Genomic DNA, 8,778 nt, shown 5'->3' on the forward strand with positions numbered 1-8,778 from the left:
GGAAAAGCAACAGGAAAGAGTTTACACCCGTCTGTCTGGTTCACTATGATATCCTCAGTGCCTACCATGGGTGCCTGGCATATACAGCCTGCTGTAAATAAGTATAGAAGGAAGTGAGACAGAGAGGGAGGCCCTAGGGAATTCAGCTTCAAGTCTTGGTTCCACTGCATACTAGCTGTGTGACTATGGGAAAATTTCTTAATTTCTCTGACTCTCCATTTCCTCATTTTGAACTGAGGACAATAATATCTTTCTATTGTAAGTCTTACACAGTACAACTCATAAAAATGTCTAGAATGGTGCCGCACAGGATAGGTGCTCATTCCATAAATGTTCATTGAATGAATGAATGAAAGTCTGGCTGTTTCCCTGTGGATGAATGGCCCTTGAGCTTGGAGACATTGAGTATGGTGCACGGGGACAAGCTGATCACTTCCCAAGGCGTGTCAGTGGAGCGCTGCCTGTCTCCTTATTTATGTGCCAGGTTTTCATCATTTGCCATCCACACTTAGGGGATTAATTCCCTGGGAAGTGCAGCCAGTAATACACAGCCAGCCAGACAACACAGATAACAGCAGCTACGGTTGTAATTCCCATCCCATTGACAGCCCTTCAACCAACAGAGGAAGAATGGAACAGCTGAAAGCTTCCATTCAAAGTCAGTAACAATAAGTTACAAGTGACTGTGTATGTGGAGGGCAAGTGAGAGGGGGCAGGAGGAGGGTGAGCAGCCAGCCCCTGCTCTTTGTGCTACTGTAGCAAGCAGGATCCAGCCAGGAAGTGTGCCCAAGGGCCTACTTAGATGTTAGGGAAATGATTAAAGTTTTCCAATTTTGAAAATAAAAGTTTAGGCCGGGCGCGGTGGCTCAAGCCTGTAATCCCAGCACTTTGGGAGGCCGAGACGGGTGGATCACGAGGTCAGGAGATCAAGACCATCCTGGCTAACACGGTGAAACCCCGTTTCTACTAAAAAATACAAAAAACTAGCCGGGTGAGGTGGCGGGCGCCTGTAGTCCCAGCTACTCGGGAGGCTGAGGCAGGAGAATGGCGGGAACCCGGGAGGCGGAGCTTGCAGTGAGCTGAGATCCGGCCACTGCACTCCAGCCTGGGCGACAGAGCGAAGACTCCGCCTCAAAAAAAAAAAAAAAAAAAAAAAAAAAAGAAAAGAAAAGTTTAATAGCTTATTTTTTTCCTCTTTTTACCCAATACCTTTGGAAACTTTAAGACTGTATTAATTGGAATATAAAATGTTTCAGGCGCAGTAGAAAACAGCATGGTGATTCCTCAGAAAGTTAAACATAGAATTACTATATGATCCAGCAAGTACACTGCTAGGTATATACTCAAAAGAACTGAAAACCAATACCCAATCCAGTACCTGTCCAGGCATGTTTATTACAGCAGTATCCACAATAGCCAAAAGGTGGAAACAGCCCAAATGTCCATCAACAGACGACTGGCTTAACAAATTGTGGCATATATAGCAGAATATTATTCAGCCATAAAAAGGAATGAAGTACTGATACATGCTAGATCGTGGATAAACCTCAAACACTTTATGCTAAGTGAAAGCAGTCAGACACAAAATATTATGTACTATATTATTTCATTTATATGAAATATCCCGAATAGACAAATTCACAGAAATAGAATGGAGATTAATGGTTTACTGGAGCTGGGGAGAGAGAGTAATGGGGAGAAACTGCTTGATAAGGGGTTTGCATTGGAATCATGGAAATGCTCTAGAATTGGATAGAGGTTACACAATAGTGTGAACGTACTAGATGTCATTAAATTAATTAAATTGTTCACTTTAAAATGGTTAATTTTATGTTATGTGAATTCCATCTTAATTTTTAAAATTGTGTGAATGTAATTATGTGAATACACACACGTGATAAATAAAATTATAACCCCACATATGAGTATAAATGAAAACTAGGTTTCCTTTCCTACCTGACCCTCCATTCTCCTCATAGACAATTTACTAGAGTTTTTTGTGTATCCTTTTAGAGGTATTTTTAAGACTATATATATATATACACACATATAGAGAGATAAGTAAAATCACAGCATGCTATACACACTATTCTTCCGTGGAGAATGCTTTGTTTTCGTTTTTGAGACAGGGTCTTACTCTGCACCCAGGCTGGAGTGCAGTGGGGTGATCATAGCTTGCTGCAGCCTTGACCTCCTGGGCTCCAGCAGTCCTTCCACTTTGGCCTCCTAAAGTGCTAGGATTACAGGCATAAGCCACCACACCCAGGTAATAATGTTTTTGCTTTCGTTTTTTGAGATAGAGTCTCACTCTGTCTCCCAGGCTGGAGTGCAGTGGTGCAATCTAGGCCCACTGCAACCTCCGCCTCCTGGGTTCAACCGATTCTTCTGCCTCAGTCTCCCATGTAGCTAAGATTACAGGTGCACGCCACTATGCCCAGCTAATTGTTGTATTTTTAGAAGAGATGAGGTTTCAACGTGTTGGCCAGACTGGTCTCGAATTCCTGACCTCAAGTGATCCACTCACCTTGGCCTCCCAAATTGCTGGCATTACAGGCATGAGCCACCATGCCCAGACAGGACAAGAATGTTTTAAAAATACCATTTAAATGGGTCTCAACTCAGATTTACTCAATTCAAATTTTCAAGGATGGGTCCAGGGATCTGTTTTTGCAAAGCAGGTGGTTGGTGGGGAGGGAGCCAGTCTAGTCCAGCCTGTGGTTTTCCTGCCATTCCTGAGTACCAGGCATCCTGCTTTCATCTTGGCTGGCTTCCCAGGGTCTTCTCAGAACTGGGAACTCATAGGCTGTCTAACCCTCAGTTACCCTTCTCAATACTCCTCTGCCTTCACCACCCACTTCAGACCACCTCCTCCTCCTCCAGATAACCATGCCACCCCCAGGGACCCTCACCACCACTACCTGCCAGGCCTGCACTTCTACCAAGCCAAGGCTAGCCCCACCCGCTGGCTTCTCTGAGGGCACTCCCAAGGGTCAGCATCTCGAGCCTAGCTCTCTGGAGCCTGATGAAATTCTCATCTTCTCTCTGTTGTTACTCAATAGTTGAGAGACCAACTCAGAAAAGAATGATAGCCAGATTAGAATGTCAATGTGTTTTAAAATATCTAACCAGTTGTTGAGCTCCTGCTATGTACCAGGTACTGAATTAGGCATTTCTTTTTGGGTTGTTTTTTTTTCGAGACACAGTCTCGCTCTGTCACCCAGGCTGCACTGCAGTGGCACAATCTCTGCTCACTGCAACCTCCGCCTCCCAGGTTCAAGCGATTCTCCTGTCTCAGCCTCCTGAGTAGCTGGGACTACAGGCGCCCGCCACCACTAGCATTAGTTCCCTCAGGTCAGTCTTTTTAAACCCCGTCTTACCAATGAGGAAGGAAATGGAAGCTTAGAGAGGTTAAGGAACTTGCAGGCTAATGCATGGAAAAGCCAATCTGACTCTAAAATCCATACTCTTTCCTCTACCCCACATTGTCACACAGTCCAAGCCTCGTCACTCATGAAGGGAAGTAAGTGTTATCAGCGAGAGGAGCCTGTGCATCTGCAGGTGGGACACCTCTTTCTGCTAGCAAGATCCCTGGGAACTAAATTATCATTTGAAGGTGAGCGCAGAATGAGAGCCTAGGGAGGCCAGGCATGGTGGTTCACGGCTGTAATCTCAACATTTTGGGAGGTGAAGGTCAGAGGATCGCTTGAGCCCAGGAGTTCCAGACCGGCCTGGGCAACATGGCAAAACCCCACCTTTACAAAAAATACAAAAATTAGCCAGGCATGGTGGTGTGCGCCTATAGTCCCAGCTACTTGGGATGCTGAGGTGGGAGGATTGCTTGAGCCTGGGAGGCAAAGGTTGCAGTGAGCTGTGATTGCACCACTGCACTCCTGTCCAGCCTGGGCAACAGAGTGAGACCATGTCTCAAAAAAAAAAAAAAAAAAAAAAAGAAGAAGAAGAAGAAGAAAGAAAAGATAGTCTAGTAATCTAGGGAACAAAGCATCTCAAAGCATCCTCCACAAGGCTGTGGCCACATTAGCCTTGGCCCACAACATTTTGTGCCATTGCACTCCAGCCTGGGTGACAAGAGCGAGACTCAGTCTCTAAACAACAACAATAACAACAACAACAAAACAGAATTCTATTCTCTAATGGCCTGAATATTGGCATCTACCCTCCCCTCCCCTTACATAAGGCTAGGTAAACCCTGGAAGATTTTCTGCTTTGCCTCCGTTCCATCAGGGTACCAACCAGCACCATCAGTGGGGAAATAGTCTTTGGAATCCATGAACCTAGGTTCAGATCCCAGGTCTTCCCTTTATTAGCTGTGTGACTTCAGACTCCAGACTTGAGACTTCAGACACAGCTCCCCAGATGCATATAAAACTCACAGCCCGGAGTTCAGTTACTGCTGATTCCTCTCTTCCTCCTGCCAACACAGTGTTTCCCCAGACATGAAACCCACTTTTCTTTTACCACATTCCACTCCTGAGGGTTATCTCTGGTCATGTTTATGGGACTTGGGTAATCTTAATCCTCTCCCTCCCAGCCCTCTCTCCCCTTTGCCCTCAATCCAAACAGGCATATGATCAGGGCCCGGCCCCAGGCATAGGATAGATATAAAAGGGACCTTGTATCTGAGACTGGGAGCCCGGAGCTCCTTGGGGAGGATTTCTACCTCCCACGGCTCACTAATCGGGCTCCGGAAGTCACATGAGGACTCGTGATCCCTGGGCCTAGATGGTCTTTCGTCTCACTGCAGACAGGACAAGCTCCGTGGGACAAAACAGCTTCACTGCCTGACCCCAGGCAGCCCCACGGCAGGCTTGCCTCACTCTGCCTGAGAGTCATCTTCCTGAAAAGTTGGGTGGTTTGTGAATTCAAAAATTCAATCCTTCTTTATTCCTAAAGATTATTGTTCTTTCAAGGGACATTTATCCTTGGCTTATATCCTCCAGATTGTGTCTCTTTAAGTTGCAGGGCTCAGTTAATGTCTATTGAGTGTTTGTACCATGCTAAGTGGGATTACATGTTATTTCATTTCATCCTCATAACAATCTTGGGATGTGGGCACTGTTTCTATCCTCAGTCTAAAAACCATAACAATAGTCAACATTTACACAGCACTATGTCACAGACATCATTCTCTGTGCTTTATGTTTATCAACTCACCCTATCATCACTGCAGTCCTACGGTGCAGTGTAGATGCCAGTCATCTCCCATTCACTGAGACTCAGACAGGTTGAGCAAGTGGCACAGGTCACACAGCCAGCAAATCACAGAGGCTGAAATTCAAGTCTGGGCAGGATGGCTCCCAAGGCTCCTGACCATTCTGATACACTGCCTCCTGTTTTTCCCATAGCAAGTCCCACTTGCCATTTCAGCAGCCATGGCTACCATTACAAATCAATAGGGTGTGAGCCAGACAAGGCCTGGCTCAGCCACATAGTTTCCTGAGGCGCTGAAGGACAGACCACACTGATTGATTTCTCAGCTGGATCTTTAAATGTCAGTGTGTGCGTGACCACCTCAGACCTTGGGTACAGAAATAAATGCAGAAGGAAAGGACATTCTAGTGCGTGGGATGAGAGGGAAGCAGGATAGGAGAAGAGCAACAGCCTGGAGCACACGTGTGCAGGCCGGGTGGGCTTCCTGGGCTGGCGGGAGGGGCCTAGTGTAGGCGGTGGGGGTTGGGAGTGGGGTGAGACCTACACCGTTGACCTTGGACTGCTGTGAAGCTATTTACGATCTGACACCAACCCCGGAGAGATGGGTCTTAACCTGATTTAGCTCCCCTATCAGTATTGACTGGCCGCTGTTAGGCTCTGCTCACTTGGGCCAGCCTGGCTGCCTGAGCACAGATCAACATCTGCAGTGCAGCACGGCAGGGCAAAGGTGGTGCCCTCGCTCCCACCCCCCAGAATTCACCCAGGTCCCCACTGCACAGTTATCTGGGCCTGCCCAGTTCAGTCATTCACTGTTCTAGGAGCGGAGGGGACAGGCACACGTGATGGAGACAGAGTGTCCTGCCTCCTCCCATGCTGTCTGGAAGAGGAGACTGACAGGATAAGGAAGCCCACAGAAATAGACTCAAGACGAATCTCAGATGTGTTGTGTGCAGGAAAGGAAGAAAATGAGGTGATGTGGGAGAACCCGTGGGGAGGAGACGAGGGAAAGGGGATGATAGCCCAGGAGAGCCTCTCTAAGGATGTGAGTTTGGAGCTGAATTTTGAAAAGGGAGCATTCTGAGAATTGAAGAAAGAGCTCTCCAGGCAGGGGGTACAGCAGAGGCAAAGGCCCGGTGGCAGGAGCAGGCTCGGCCTTTCAGACATTGAGTACAGGGACCAGCAGAGTGATGAGTGGTGATGGGAGAGAGGAGGGTGGGGACCAGCTGGACCCCCAACCCCTGCCACCCTGTCCCTGTAGCATGGCTCCTTTATAAGCAGCCCAGGTTCACCATGAGGACGTGACATTGGTCCACCTCTTTCTCCCCCTCCCCGCCACGTCCCTGGACATAGCTTTGGGTTAACCCCTTGCCCTCACAGTTGTGGTAAAATATTCCAGAGAGTGGCTTGGCACGGCGGCTCATGCCTGTAATCCTAGCACTTTGGGAGGCTAAGGCGGGAGGATCACTTGAGCCAAGGAGTTCAAGACCAGCCTGGGCAACATAGGGAGACTCGTCTCGACAAAAATAACGAAAATATTAGCCAGGCATGGTGGTATGCACCTGTGGTCCTAGCTACTCAGGGGACTGAGGTGGGAGGATCACTTGAGCCCAGGATGTGGGGCTGCAGTGAGCCGTGATGGCGCCACTACACTCTAGCCTGGGTGATACAGCAGGACCCTGTCCTCCCTCAAAAAAAAAAAAAAAAGATTCCAGAGAGAAGACCCTTATCCAGTCATGCCAAATCCAATATGGGAGGTTAAGGAAGGACCCCAGGGACTGGGACAATAGAGATTCCTGATCTTCAGGGACCACCCAGTCCTACCATCTGCCTCCTCTAGTTCCAGCTCATATCACATCCCAGCTGACTACTCACTCATACACGTCTGCCCTGGGCTCCATCTCTGGGCCTCTGCTCCTGCTGGTCCAACACTGATTGGCAATGTCCTTACCCCATATCTCCATGTGGGGAAATCCCTGTCATTTGCCAGCATAAATGATTCCAAATTCATGAAGTCTTTCCTGACTCCCAGTCACATTCAATCGCAGGTTTGACTTGTTTTAATGCTCCTCAGGCATTTATTTGAACATCTCTTTGATCTTTCATTTCCTTTTGTCTTATAATGTAGTTTTCGGAATATCTGTCTCTCCCATCATACCACAAAGTCTGTGGAGAGCAAGAATTCAAATGCTGGTTCTGCCATGTCCTGGCTCTGAGGTTTTGACAAGGCACTTCACCTTTCCAGATCTCAACTTCCTTTGATTCCCATAGAACAGACCCTGAAACCAGGACATGCTATCTGTAGTTTATTGGGAGGTGATTCCAGCAAGTGCTGGCAGGCAAAGTGTAAGATGAGACAGGGACAGGAAAGAATCCCCAATAGGGAGCATTATTCATCAAGTCACCACACTGTGTTACTGAAGTTCAATACTACTGGGTAACTTTGGCGGACCGTAGAATACCATTTCCTAACCTGGCTGAACATTGCAATCATCAGGGAGATTTAAAAAATATGAATGCCTGAGTTCTATCCACAAAGATTCTGATTTAATTGGTCTGGGATATAGCCTAGGCACCGAGATTTTTTTTACACTCCCAGGTGATCTAATGTGCAGGAAAGTTTGAAATCACTGGTGTAGAATACATCTCAGAGCTGTCCCAGTCAAGAGGTGAAAAACTAGGGTGTTTATCCACCAACTCTCATCCATCTTTGGTTGAGGATGTTTCCAGCTTATTCTGTGAGTGTCCTCGAATGCTACCTTGACCAGAAAACAAAAAGCAAAACAAAACAAAAAACCCATAGATGTTTGCAGCAAGCAGCCTGGGATATATGAGGGCGAATATGGGAATGGTGTTAGTGTCTGCTATATCCTTCCTCTCTAAGACAGGGGTAATAAATTTGTGAATTGTTGTAAGGATTAGCAAATGTCAGCTAAGTGTCTGGCAGGCACACAATAGGCAGTTACTAAATGTTGTTATTCTGGTTTTTGCTGTGGGTTATTGCTGTATTCCCTTCAGCACCCAGCGGGGGCTTTGTGCATAGTGGATACCTAGCAAGTATCAGTCATTCTCTAAGCGCTCCTCTGAAACAACGATGCTGGCATACTGAAATCAATGGGGCTGCCAAGACACACCACTCAATCCTATAGTTCTTGAGACTCTGAAACCATGTCTTTCCCTACATGATCTGATATTTTAAACCTGGCTGCACACTGGAATCACCTGAGGACTTAAAAAGAAAATACAAATGCCTGGGTCCCAGCCCCAGGGATTCCTGATTTAATTGGTCTGGAGCTAGGTCTGGGCATTTCGGATTTGTAACAGCTCCCCTGGAGATTTTAGTGTTGTAGACCTGATGATTAACCAAGGGTGGAGGGTTGGGTGGGGGGGTCAGGAAATGAGCAGGGAAAGGATAGTTGCATAATTCTTCCCTCTGTTCCATCCCAATCCTCCTTCCATCCCTCCGCTGTGTCTGAGGGCTTCAGAAACTCGTTTCTAGAAAAGTGGCTGGAGGCCCTGGCAAGCCCTGCTGCTCTCCATTCCACAGGGCAGGCACACACCACCACACAGCCACCTTCTTGCTCGTCTGACATTTGTCCTCCTCCACATCCT

The sequence above is a fragment of the Chlorocebus sabaeus genome, chromosome 16 (assembly GCF_047675955.1).
Source record: "Chlorocebus sabaeus isolate Y175 chromosome 16, mChlSab1.0.hap1, whole genome shotgun sequence".
Lineage (NCBI taxonomy): Eukaryota > Metazoa > Chordata > Mammalia > Primates > Cercopithecidae > Chlorocebus > Chlorocebus sabaeus.